Consider the following 14,053-nt stretch of genomic DNA (forward strand, 5'->3'; position numbering starts at 1 on the left):
TTTAAAAAAATAATCAGGAAAAAAAAATAATCAGGAGGGAGATTCAGGGGTAGCCCAGTAGTAGAGCACCTGCCTTACAAGTTTTTGTTCCATCCCTGGCATCACCCTACATGCCAGATTCTGAATAAAGTGGTACTGCTCTTTGGCATCCTTGGTGCCACAAACCAAGAATGTGATCTCTAGTCACCATACCCAAGTAGTGATGAATACCACAATTCAAAAGGGCAGCCTGGACAGCTTCACAGCTGAAATGTGTATGAACACATCAATAATGTGTGTGAGCATGTCAACCAACTATGTGCGACCCCCAGTTTGCACAGCAAGAAAATGGAAAGGAAGGAGAAAATGAGCCGGTTCTACAAAGCAGAACTATGAAACGTCTTGGTGGTTAGAGATATGTATTCCTAGAAAAAGTAGGACTGTGGGGGTGAATCCCAGAAGAGAGTTGAAAATGTGCTTACCACCACATTCAGCAGCAGGAAGAAACAAGTTAGGGTTCGACTCTTAACTGAGTTCCTAATTTTCTTTTCTTTTTTTTTTTTTTGTTTTTGGGCCACACCCGGTAACGCTCAGGGGTTACTCCTGGCTATGCGCTCAGAAGTTGCTCCTGGCTTGGGGGACCATATGGGACACCGGGGGATCGAACCGCGGTCCGTCCAAGGCTAGCACAGGCAAGGCAGGCACCTTACCTTTAGCGCCACCGCCCGGCCCCAGAGTTCCTAATTTTCACTCCCTCCTTCACTCCACGTTGCCTTCAAGGATATTCTAAAGATCTGTCTTCCTGCCCAGAGGTGTCAGCTGACCCAGAGGACAGAAGAAAGTCAAATCAAAGTGGACGGGGCAGCATTTTGATCCCTCAGCGCTGCCCTGAAATGAAGCCATAATACTGTTTTCTCTCTAAGCTCAGTTGGAAGTTCCTAACTTGTCAAGGCCTGTGCCATTTGGATCCATTTTGGCTGCTCACCTAGAATTTTATGCTGCACTTGTTTGTTCACCCATGGCTTGATAGGAACACAGTCATACACTTTCCTTTATGCCTTTGGCAGCTTTTGCAGAACAATGTCAGAGTTCGGTAGTTAAGACAGAGACACAATGACCCCAAATTGTCAAATATTGATCGTATGGCTTCACAGAACAAGTTTCCTGAGTCCTGATTCAGCAGAAGGCTCTCTTAGTGATTCAATAAATCTGAACTTGTGGAATGCTATCTGGGCAGCACTGCAGAGATAACTGATAACCAGCAAATGTGCAAACGTTTTTGTCTTCTGAATATTTCCTATCTACAACTTCATGAACGCATCCCTATTAACCTGGCAATTTTACTGTTCTTTTAAAAACAATGGCACAGAGAGAATGAGGAAATTAATAAAAAGCACAGCCAGGTCTTGAATACACCTTGTTTTCCAAACTGCTTTTGTCAAAAACAAATGCAACAAAAATATAGGAAACAGAAAGAAATACAGTGCTTACAGACACATGATCTCCCGGGCTATTGAGTCTGTATTTTTTCTTCCTTTCTTTTTCTCTTCCCCTTTCTCCTTTTCTCTATTTTGTCTTTTTGCATTTTGGGTCACCTCTGGTTTGCTCGGGACATATTCTTGGCTTTGGGTTCAGGGATCACTCCTGTCTTGCTTTGGGAGACTTACGAGGTGCCTGGATCAAACTAGGTTGGTTTTATATAAGGCAAGTGCCTTACCCACTGTACTGTCTCTTCTACCCTGCATTTTCTTTCTTTTGGGTCCATAACCAGTGTTGTTCAGAGCTTAGATCATGTGGTGCTTGGACAGGTACCTGAAAATCCTGTCTGCAAATCCTGGGCTCTGATCTTTGAACCATTTCTCAACTTAGTTCACCAAAAGGGCCTAAGTTCCCTGAAATTTCCCTACTTCTGGATACAGGTATTAGCCTCTAAAGAACTTCTCTTTATGATAACCTGCAATCCTTTCATATACATTAGTTGATTATAAGAATTATCAAAGGGTCATCCATATGTGGGATCTAATATTTAAAACAATTTATAGAGTCATCATTTTTATTTTTAAAGAATACAAGTTAAGCTTCCTTCTGCAAATATTACAAGACCCACATGAACTCACTGCTAAACTTTCTCCCAAAGACCTTGAAAGGAAACACAAATTTCCTTGATTACCATGATGGTAAATCTGTCTCTAGGAAATAGATTATTGTTTTTCTTTTGGGGCCACACCCAGTAGTGCACAAGGACAATTCCCAGCTCTGTGCTTAGACAGGCGTAGAGTAGAGTTAGGGATAGCTGGGGATTATATATGGTGCCTGAGATAGAAAACTGGGCCTCTTGTATGCAAACAAAGCAGGCACTCCAACCCATTGAACTCTTTCTCTAGCCCACAAAAGCGAGCTTGATCATTTCTCTTTAGGAATGCAACAAGCCATTGAACAATTTTAACAGCAAGCAATTCCACTTCTAGAATGTTGGATAAATTATGACTTGTGAGATGTGTCAGGATTAACCAGAAGGAGAAAAGCAAATGCCTGCAGCTAAAAATCTACTTTGGTGAGTTTCAGTGCACTGATGATAAATTAAATGAATTAATGATTTATTAATTGAGTGGAAAATTTATATTTAAACACTCCTGATATACTCCAAAGACTGAACATCAATTCTAACCTCTGATTCATCTTAAAAGTAGAAGAAACTTCCCATAAGGGAGCTAAATTACTTACCTAAAGCAAAATTTCATGTTTTCAAAGAATAAGGATTAGATCAAATCGATCATCTTAACCACCAAAGAGTTATTTTACTATTCCGGTAATTCAGGACCTTAAACCAAAAATTTAAATATATTTCTTGGGGCCAGGGCCTTGATTACCAAATCAACCTTAGTGGTTGAACACTTGTCTGGAACAGGTGAGGGTCAAAAATTCCATCCTTGGCATTATTATACGTGAGTGTGTGTGTGTGTGTGTGTGTGTGTGTGTGTGTATAAATCATATAAACTAGTTTGATTTGTCCCCATTCTGGTTTTATCTGTTAATCAAAGAAAGAACTGCCACTAATATGACTTATGAGCATCCAATAGCCTGCATTGCCTTTCTGGGTGAATAATATTAATTTTTATCATAAGCAAAGAAAGCCCTTTAACAAATTTCAGTAGGCTTATGCTGTTTTACATAAATGCATCCCTTTCCCTCTGTCCTCACCTCATCTACAAAGTGCAAATTATAAGATCTGATTCCTAAAGCTGTTGAAAGGATTGAATAACACACACACACACACACACACACACACACACACACACACACACACACACACACTCTCTCTCTCTCTCTATGGGTAGGCTAAGGCATCTGCTTTGCATACCATTCCTAGCACCACAGATGGTATCCTGAGCACAACCACGGTCACTCATGAATAGAGCACCAAAAGGGCCTCTGAGCACTGCTGGGGTATAGTCCTAACTCCCTCCCAAGCCTCCAAAATAATAAACAAAACCAGACACAATGTAGTTAGCATGCTGGCAAATTGGTAGGCACTCACATATAGCACTTGCCAGCCCTATGATTATTTAGTTATGCAACTGAAAATCTTTAGATGAGTTATAGGGAGGCAGTAGGTGATGGATGTCCTACTCCCCTGTTCAGGAAAATTGTCACACTATTCCAACCTGAGTAACAATGTCAGGCCCCTGGCAGGCATCTTATGTGATGTGAACTGGGCTAGTTCATGGGGAGCAGGATGCTGTGTTTACCGAGGCAGCTCTCAAATGGCTGGACCACACAGGCTCATTTCTACCCTAGGGATCAGGAGGCAGAGGAAAGAGTAGGCAGAAGTGCATCCTGATGCCACCTCAACTTGTTCTGTCTTGAGGCCTGGCCATATCAGAACCCTTCGTCAGCCAGAAGACAACAAAATCATCTTTCTTTAAATGCCCACTCCAGGCTTGTGGGTGCTTCAGTAGTAGTGTGTAGAGTGATTTTGTTTATTGATATCCTAAACTTAACACCATTGTAATGTTCTAAACAATAGCAAAAAAAAGTAATTATAGAAATTTATAGAATTTAATAGATTTATAGAATTATAGAAATTTAAACCCACTCAAATGGTTTTGTGTTTCTGACCTTTGTGTTGTTGTTTTGTCAACTTTATGCTGTTTTCTTGTCAAATACATAGTTGTATTTCTTCTCTTAAGGTTTATTATGTCCAATATACCTGATATTTAGGAAATATTGAGATTTACCTGAATTTAGGTGCACTGACATTTTGGTATTTAGAAATGAGAGTGTGAGGACCAGAGTAAGAGGTAAGAGTAAGAGTAAGAGTGGGCAGGGTATTTGTGTTGCACATACCCAACCTGGGTGTGATCTATTTGGTTTCCTGAGCCCTGCCAGGAGTGAGCCCTCAGTGCAGAACCAGGAGTTAAGTCATGAGAATGGCTAAGTATGGCCTCAAAACCATACAGAAAAAAAGAGAAAGAATGAAAAGGAGTCTAGTTATCCCAGTCTATAAGTCCCTACCTCTTACAATGATCAAAACACAAATGAACAACACTTTATATTGTCTTCATGCTTAAATGGCAAAGAGGAAATATAGTCAAGCACTTTTATGTCTAAAAACCTAGATATCAAAGCATACTATACATCACTTTGGAGAAAGACATAGTTCTCTGGCAATAAACTATTCACCCATGAAATGAAATAGCCCTTCTAGGAAAGGATGATTAATTATTTAATAAACATTATGCATTTTCTAACTTTGCAGAGAAAATTAATGGAACACTATCTCCCAGAACCTCACTGAGCTACTTCACCTGCCTCTTGTCTCCTGTTGGGGGCATGACCCTGTGGGAACGGACAAGGGTGAGAGAGAGGGTCTCTGCTAGGTGCCATACCAGGATTCTCTCATCTATCTGCAGGTTGGTTTGATAGCTTCCAAGCCTACACAAGAACCTGAAGATGCAGAGTAAGCAGTCAGAGATCCAGGTCTTTAATGTATCTGATCTCAAAGATCTTTCTGAGGTACCATATCATTTCTACCTTCTAGAAAGGTCTGAGGATGGGGCTGCATGGGAGGAAAGAACAGGGAAGGCAGACAGGTTTCCCACCATCTTGACAGCAATGGCAGCAGAATTAAACCTCCAAGCAGATGAGGTCCTAATCTCTGCCACCTGAAATGTTATCCTTCAAGCAAAAACAGTCTTTGTAAATTTGATGGAAGGGTCCTGATAATTCAGTCACAAATATCTCTGGAAGGGAGAAACTGAGGGTGCACACATATACAAATACACAGGGAACATAAATATGGGGCGGAGGGATGAAGATACAAGGAAGGAAGCTGGGCAATCCAAGGGGGCTGTTCACAGGGCCATGAGCCCCAGAAGGCCCTGACAATAATCCAATTTTACCTACTTTTTCTGTAGGCTGCCTGCTGCACTATCTCTGTCTATAGTTCAATCATTTTTAAAAGTTTTTTAGTGTACAACTGAAAAGAGCCTGAAAGTTCTAGGTCTCCATTTTCTCATCTGTAAAAGGTTGAATAGTATTTCTAATCCCTGAAATGATGAAAGGAAACTGCACAAATCCTTCGTTAACTACAAAGTACATATTAACACATGCTGATTAGGGCTGGAGTGTTAGTATAGTAGGTTGGGTGCTTGCCTTGCAATACAGCTAGCTCAGGCACAATCTTTAGCTTTATATATGGTCTCCCAAGCCCACCAAGAGTGATTCCTGAGTGTAGAGCCAGAAATAAACCCTGAGCATTGCTGGGTGTGGCCCCAAACCCAAAAAACTAAAGCCCCCCCCCCCAAAAAAAATTCCGATTAGTTTCCTTCATTCTCTTTTGATACCATCAAAAGTATTTTAAAAAACCGAATGTTCCTGATCACACTGGTTTTTAATGCTACACATAAATTCAGAGTAGAGCTTCCTACCTTTGTACATATATATGCTTCATCCACCCACCACCTAAGTTCTAGATCCAGCAGACTATCCAACTGGGCTTTGTTCCATTTCTTCCACCACCCCCTCTTTCTTCCTCTCTGGTAACTCCCATGTTTTTACGGAGTCCAAGTTATTTTTGCTGTTTTGCCAATTTGTTTGCTTTGGTTATGTATAGACCACCTGACTAGAACCACAAGTAATTGTATTTCATGATCTGACTTACTTCAATTGCATAACCATCTCAGGTTCCTCTCATGTTGTGACAAAAGGCAAGATTTCATCTTTCTCTTTGGAGTGGGGGAGGCACACAAAGTAATGCTGAGAGCTTATTTCTGGCCCTGCGCTTAGGGATCAATCCTGGAAGGACTAGGAAGACCATGTGAGGTTCCAAGGACTGAACCAAGATTGGCCATGTGCAAGGCAAATACCCTACCCACTGTACTATCACTCTGCCTCCTCCTTCCCATTTCATCATTTTTTAATAGTAGTGCTCCCTCAGATATAAGACAACTTCTTTAAGTAGTTATCTGTTGACGGGTACCCTAAAGCACTTTGTGTGTGAAGAAAGGGTACAGGGAGGAGCAATGTAAACAGATGAAGATGGGGTGCTACTTGATCCTTGCAGTAGCAGGGGTTTCATGTGTCACTCCAACATGGCTCAGAGCCTTCAGAATCCCATCCAGCAATATTCAGGGGATCATGTGCTGCTGGGGACTGATCCTGGGCAGGCCTTATGCAAGGCATGCACTTTAACCCCTGCACTATCTCTCTAATCCCTCCAAAGCATTATAAAGTCAAGAACAGCATCCAGTTGAGCCCCATACCAGGAAGTATAAGTCTTGGTTTAGACTGTTAAGAACTTACACTTCAACTGGGAAGACACAGTAGTTTACAATGTAACTGAGACAAGGTGAAAAAATTAATGCCAGGAAGATCTATAAAAATAGAGAGTTGCTAAGTTATCCTAGGCAATTCCTAGGCAATTTGCTAGGTAGTGCAGTGATATGAAAGTGGGAGGTGAAATGTTTTCCCATCATATAAGTCAGGTGTGCATAGACCAGTGACTTTGGCTCACGAAACATGAGCATATGTGTTAAGTGCTATGTCCTGATGGAAGGGGAAGACTCGGGATTTCTCTTCTTCCTGCTATCTTATCTTGACAATATCCCAGTCTAGTGATTTCTTGGGACAGAAGAGCTTCCAAACTGCAACATTAAGCAGAACTCACATAGTTCCAAGCCAAGACTCTGGGTGGTCAGCTGAGCATATCCACGCTAGAGCTGAATGACTCAATGGGAAGAGAAAGTCTAATAGAGGGAACCTGAACAAAGTGGCAAGGACAGGTAAGGCAAGTCATATCCTATAGCATTTGCTGAGTGCTCGTGATATTCTTCCAAGTACTTTATGGGACTCAAACTAGAGCAGGGAACAATGACTTTCTAGTCCATGTAATGCTTCCCCTGGGGCAGGGTCCAGGGAATTCTTTCCTAGTTATCTCCTTGGTGCTAAGCCCTGTGATTAATACACAGCAGAGACCTTTATAATAAACTGAAGACTGATGAAATCACACAACTGAGGAGGAAAAGAAACTCCAAAACTTACCTCCTCAAGGGAGGAATTAGGGTGATGGAACCTGGGGCTGGGAGAAAGTTGATTTCACAGATGAACTAAAAATTTTCACAAACAATGATGGTTAAATTATAATGAAAAAGCACCTAAAACTATGGTACTCCTTCTGACAAAAGATGTCTATTTCAATCCTCCTGTCCTGATCTACATTCTTCTTTGGTACAACTTGTTCTAGTGGCATGATGAAGATAATTAAGAAGAGAGTGATTAACAATGTTATGATTAAAAGTGACCCATGATGGAAAAAGGCTTAAGATCTCTTATCCTTGCTCTCTTTCTTGCCTAAAGGAAATGTTTTGATGTATCTCTATGTACCTTCATTTTCAAGAAACAGTCTAGAAGGTCATAGGAAAATGTTAATCTTTTATTGAAAAAAATTTCCCTTCCTTTTATTAAATCCCTTGACTTAGTGAATTTAATGACTAGGATTAGGTATTGCTTTGCTTAATAAATACCTTCTCCAGCTTTACTTGTGTCAATAAAAAAGACAAAGCAACTCTTTAGCTAGGAGGTACATAGAGATAAATCAAAACATTTCCTTTAGGCAAGAAAGGGGCATGGACAATTACTCTAGGTCTCTGGGTCTGTGGGGGAAATATATTACGGACTTCTACAGCATCCATTAGATGGAATGCTTTTAGTAATCGCCACTCATCTTTGTAATGGGATCCCTGGTGGTGGAGAGAAATAGTCTTGCAAGCAAGTCCTTTTGGGATGAAGCGGTCCCTGTGACATTATTATTTTCTAATTCACATGGAAAGACACAGATGTCATTTGAATTGGCAAATAAATATTAATTGAATGTGGAGATCTATTTGTAACTGTGCTGTTCCTTTAGGCCCCTGGGGCTTTTGTAAAGGAAAGAACAACAGCCTTAAAACACTCTGGATGCAGAATACAGTATTTCCCAATTGCTGAATAAAACAGAAGTTAGTGTGTAAGTGTGAGTGTAAGCCCATTGACATTACAACTCTATTTTATTAAAATTTGTATCTTGTTAGCTTCCCAAAGGAATTAAGTGGTTTACAATAAAAGGCAAGCATTCTCATGCTCCCCAATGAGCAAAGAAAAACTCAAAGCCAAACAGAAGTAATTGTGTAATCAATTAAGGTAAATATTAATTTGAATCTGAGCCTGCTACTTCTGATCCACACACATGGCAGTCATATGGATTGGTCCTAATAGCATTAACACACTGGAGGATTTAATTTACCTTGAAACTTTCTGGCAAAGAAAAGAAATGTAACAAATCATACCATTTTTACCATTAACTAACCTCTTAAAGAGAACTGTCTCTGGCTGTCATAAAAGCTGTATTCCTAAGCACAAAGTCTAAGATGGGTGGCTGTGGAAGGCTTCGACTGAGTCTGGAAATGCGGCTTTGTTAGTGCAGACCTTGATAGCTACCTATCATTCAGAATTCCCACATTAGTGCTCTTCAGCAGACCTCAGGGATGCTGAGTCTCTGGAGTTTCTCTGGCACAAAGCACATGGGCTTTATGCTCACAGTGGTGAGCATGGACCAGTCAAAGGTCCAGGTAAGCCAGAGAGATCTGGGGGTTCTGAGGGATTTCCTCCAAATTATCTGATCAAAAATTCAACTTTTTCTTAAGAAACTGGATGAAGGAATGCAATAGTAAAAAGAGGAAGAAGGGGCTGGAGCGGTGGCACAAGTGGTAGGGCATTTGCCTTGCACATGCTAACCTAGGACAGACTGTGAATTGCTCCCCAGGCATCCCATATTGTCCCCCAAGCCAGTAGCGAATTCTGAGCGCATAGCCAGAAGTAACTCCTGAGCATCATTGGGTGTGGCCCAAACAACAACAACAACAACAAAACAAAAAAAAGAAGGAAATAAGTAATGAGGACAGGGGTGGGGGGGATTCATGTATAATGGTAGTGTTAATGAATGACAGAGATAAAAACCCACAGAGTTAACAGTGTTGAAATCATGAGCCTCATAATTTATCAACAGAATTTAAAAAGGTGCCAGTGAAGATGACAAGCTGGGGTTGGAGATGGGGGTAAGGGGATGGACTCTGGGAACACTGGTGGAGGGAAGTTGACACTAGTGATGTGACTGGTGCTAAAACATTGAATGTATAAAACTCACAGTGCTTTAGTAAACAAAAAATGTTAAAAAATAAATATTTAGCATTAAGTTGGTAATGCTGTTGAAACATTTGGAGGGGGTACTATGGGGAGATGGTTCAGAGGGTTGGAGCAAAGTATGTATGAGGCCTGGTTTTGATTCCCAAGCAGTGCCAGGTCTGGTCCTCACACAAACAAACAACAGTTTTTGAAAGGGTCAACTAAGCTCATTGGTATTCAAACTATCCTGATGAGTGGCCAAAATTAAATAGGGGCTGGTATATGGCTGTGAGCAAATGTCCTGTAAAGGTGAGGCCCTGGGCTCTATATCCAGTAACACATACATATGAACACACACATGCCTGAGCATACACACACAGTTAAAATAGTAGCAAAGAGAGAAAAACTCCCTAAAGTCTCTACTCACAATGAAAAGTTTAGCTGTGTCACATTTGAGGGGGAAGGGGAGGGAGAAAACAAGAAAGAGCAAGAGAGAAGGAGAGCAAAAGGGGTGAGGGAGAGAAAGGAAGGAGAGAGAGAGAGAGAGAGAGAGAGAGAGAGAGAGAGAGAGAGAGAGAGAGAGAGAGAGAGAGAGAGAGAGACACAACATAATGTCAGACCAAAAATTCTCTTTCTTGGGCTGTGATCAAGTAGTTTGGCTATGAGGAATACAGGGGGCGGGGTGGAATCCATATCACTGAAAATTTATTTTCACCCTTTTCATCTGTGAAAACACAGAACAGCAGCAAGTTAGATAAAGCTTCCTGCAGCAAATGTGTGCGAGGGTGAACATTTCCACAGGCACTGGCAGTGCCTGAAGGAGGAAATGGCTGGTTCAATGAAAGAATACATCAAGATTTCATGAGGAAGTCTCTGAAAATGAGAAGGCAGGCTAGGGCCAACCTGGGCCAGGGAACTGCAGGGAGCAGCAGGTGCATCTAGTCTCTGGACAGGACAGATACGGGTTCCTGCTTACTGCAGCTTGATGGGTACGTGCCCTGTCTGCTGTGTGGGTAGGTGAGAGTGCCAACCAGATCTGAATACTTCCTTGTAATTAGCAGAAACATATTTTCAGGCTGGAGAGATAGTACAATAGGTAACACGGCTGACCCAGATTTGATCCCAGCACCACTAGCCCTACCAGGAATGATTCCTTATTGCAGAGCCAGGAATAACCCCCCTAAAAACTGCTGGGTGTGGCCCACAAACAAAAAAAAAGGAGGGGCCGGGGAGATAGCATGGAGGTGAGGCATTTGCCTTGCATGCAGAAGGTTGGTGGTTCAAATCCCATATAGATGCTGAATGTAGATTGACTACATACAAGACAAGTACTGTATCCTATGTACTCTCCAGGCCTTGTTTAATTATTTAAGGAAAGGAAACCTGTAAACTCAATGTTAGTAACGCAGCTAATAACCCATTCACTTACTTAAAAAGATCTAACCTATCTTCCTTCAAGATAATGTGATATCTTGAATTGTAATATCACAATCAAGATGTTGTGATAAAGTATTTCCTCCTCAAAGTTTCTCCATGTGTCTTGTTGACTTCACATCTCAGTCACACAGGTCATATTTAAGCTATTCTAGGGACACTAGTAATAAGTAGCTATTATATTGGAAAACCCAATATAAGAAAATATTAATTTTCTTATAAAGAAAAATGGCCACAATTGATTTGACTTTTTTTTTTACATATTTTCTAACAAATCTGCACTTAGGAGTCCTCCTTTGGGGTGGGGCTAAGAAGTGACAAGGCAAGATTTAGGAGTCAAGAAGTAAAAGTCATGCATGCCTTTCCAGCAACTAAGGAATTTCACTTGCATCAAGTGATGCAAGTTTCTAGGGAACCATATCTTTGCCTGACTTGTGATTAGGACTCAGTCACTAAGCAGTTGGCTGTTAATTTGTAGAAGATTAATAAACTGCAAATAATTTCTGCCAACTCCCCTCAAGGTGAAATTTTATTGCTAGAGGAATATTAACCAGTTTTATATCCATATTTTAGCACTTCTCATTTTGCACATGGTCGACCCAGGTTCGATTCCCCACATTGCATATGGTCCACAGATCCTGCCAGGAGTAATTCTAAAACAAAACAAGAGAAAAACACACAAACATACTACACACAATAACCAAATAAAATGAATTTCCTTGTCTCTCTTCCCTGTTGCATGTAATAACAAACTCTTCTCTACTTGGTTATGCCTATAGTTTAGGCATGCACCAAGATAAAAAGACAAAATTCAAGATTTTTACCTCCCTGCATGGAGGGGGGGGGTGTAAGAGGATCCCCAAACTGCTGACTTAGCAGCTAACTGGGTGGCAGAACCATTGACCAGAGTGGAATTTGTGACAGATGGCAGAATGCATATGTGTAGAATCTGGGAGCAGAGGGTTAACGAGGACACGTTCAATTCTGATCACACTGATCTTTACAGCTGTGTCTTGGCAGTGCAATGACAGTTGTTTCTAAGTTAAGAGCAAAAACAACACAGCACTAGGCTGGCCAAACCAGCCTGGGCACATGGTCTTGTGGCATGTCATGAGAAGAGACACTTCTTTCAAAAGCAGCTGGAAGAGGGTTTTTGACTCAGGAACAAAAAGACTTGTGTCCTTTTTACCCTGTTCTGGTTTCCAACCCAGTTATAGTCACAAGTGGATAGGAAGGGTCAAGACAACATGAATTCTTTCAATCTGAAGTAAATATTTATCTGATTTGGAGTCAAATACACTACTGTTAAGCCATGAAGTCAGCAGATATCTAATCTGGTAATCAAAGAATGGTGCCCATTTACACACATATGTACACACACATGAAATCAGTAGTTATCTAATCTGGTAATCAAAGAATGGTACACACACACACACACACACACACACAATTTCCTGTAAAACTGATAGCTTCTAGCTACCATTCTTCTTGTGTGTGCTTTTGAGATTAGGATCCACTGAGAAGTATTGGCTCAACTTGAGCTTAAAATCAAACTTAAAATAGTTCTGGCTTCGATACAGAGAAGATTAGCATGGCCCCTGCACAAGGATGACATGCAAATTCATGAAGCGTTACATATTTAAAAAAATAGTTCTGGCTTTATTTACAACTAATCTGCACTATTTGGATGGTGGCAGTGGGCTGCAAGAAATGAGGCTCAAAGACCTAAAGGCAGAGTAGAAGCCATAACAGGCTATATGCCATTTTCCAATAATAAAAGAACACTCAATGCCAGCTTGGGTTGGGTTGCTTATATCCTGGCTTAAAACTGGAACACCAAGGAAGGTAGATCACCAACGGGCCTCCATATTCTCCATGTTTTGTTTTCCATGTTTCTGCACAGGTAGTAAATAGGCCCTTGAACATGTTCAAGGCACTGATCCAAAGAGCAAGCACAGAGAATTAAACATGCTTGGCCATGACACTTGCGCTCTTGGCCATGGTGCTTCTCAGGGTCACACACTTAATTGCATCTGTGCATATTCTGGTTATAATGCTCACTGGGGTTGCATACTCTGTTGGTAGTGCTGCAGGTACCAGACAAGGGAGCAACTGGTCACACTCAGTGCATGTGGGTGACACTAGGATCAAACCCAAGGCTTTAAAGGTAGGTACTTTTGGTTACTGCACCATCCCTGGGATCCCACAGTCCAGGAAGTTAAAATTTTTCTTCTGGTATATAATACCTGATTGGAAGTATCTGTTGTCCTAGGCATTATTATTCTTATCCCATGACACATAAGTTGGTGCTAGATGCAATGTCACCCACACTGATCCCTTTATTACAGTCTGAATTACTATTCCAAAGTATCAGCCTTGTCTGTGTCAATGGACTCTGGGGCTCATATATTCTCAATAGGCACAAAGTCTGACTACCTTTGCCTTCCTCCAGCATCATATTCTCCACAACCTTTTGACCATCAGTAAATGGGTCTCTGCACAGGGTTCCAAGTTTAATTAGCTTTTTGAGGGGAGAACTGGCAGGGTTCCCAAGCAGTGCTCAGGGGGACTGAGGCCAAACCTGCACTTATCAGCCAGCTGGTTTGATGGTTCCATGCCAGAGCTTGAGGATGGGGTACTTGGTACCACGCCTCACAGTGCTGAGTATGGTCTGGGTCACTCCTGTAATGCTCAGGAGAATTGCCCTGCACTGTGCTGTGATAGAAGAAATCTGAGGGCCCGGAGAGATAGCACAGCGGTGTTTGCCTTACAAGCAGCTGATCCAGGACCTAAGGTGGTTGGTTCGAATCCCGGTGTCGCATATGGTCCCCCCCGTGCCTGCCAGGAGCTATTTCTGAGCAGACAGCCAGGAGTAACCCCTGAGCACCGCTGGGTGTGGCCCAAAAACAAACAAAGAAAAAAAGAAATCTGAGACGTAACAAGTATGGTGAGAAGAAGAAGGAAATCGAATTCTGTCTCT

The 14,053-nt window shown here is 41.5% G+C and overlaps 1 protein-coding gene and 1 non-coding gene across 4 annotated transcripts in view; one reads left to right on the forward strand and one right to left on the reverse strand.

Moving 5' to 3' along the window:
• APBB2 (amyloid beta precursor protein binding family B member 2) overlaps positions 1-14,053 on the reverse strand; it is a 222,928-nt gene that overhangs the window by 44,679 nt on the left and 164,196 nt on the right. The gene's annotated exons all lie outside the window — the stretch shown is intronic.
• LOC126033159 (U6 spliceosomal RNA) lies at positions 12,610-12,716 on the forward strand. The gene has a single exon (XR_007504306.1). It is a non-coding gene; the product is annotated as a U6 spliceosomal RNA (small nuclear RNA).

This window comes from Suncus etruscus, chromosome 16, assembly GCF_024139225.1.
Source record: "Suncus etruscus isolate mSunEtr1 chromosome 16, mSunEtr1.pri.cur, whole genome shotgun sequence".
NCBI lineage: Eukaryota > Metazoa > Chordata > Mammalia > Eulipotyphla > Soricidae > Suncus > Suncus etruscus.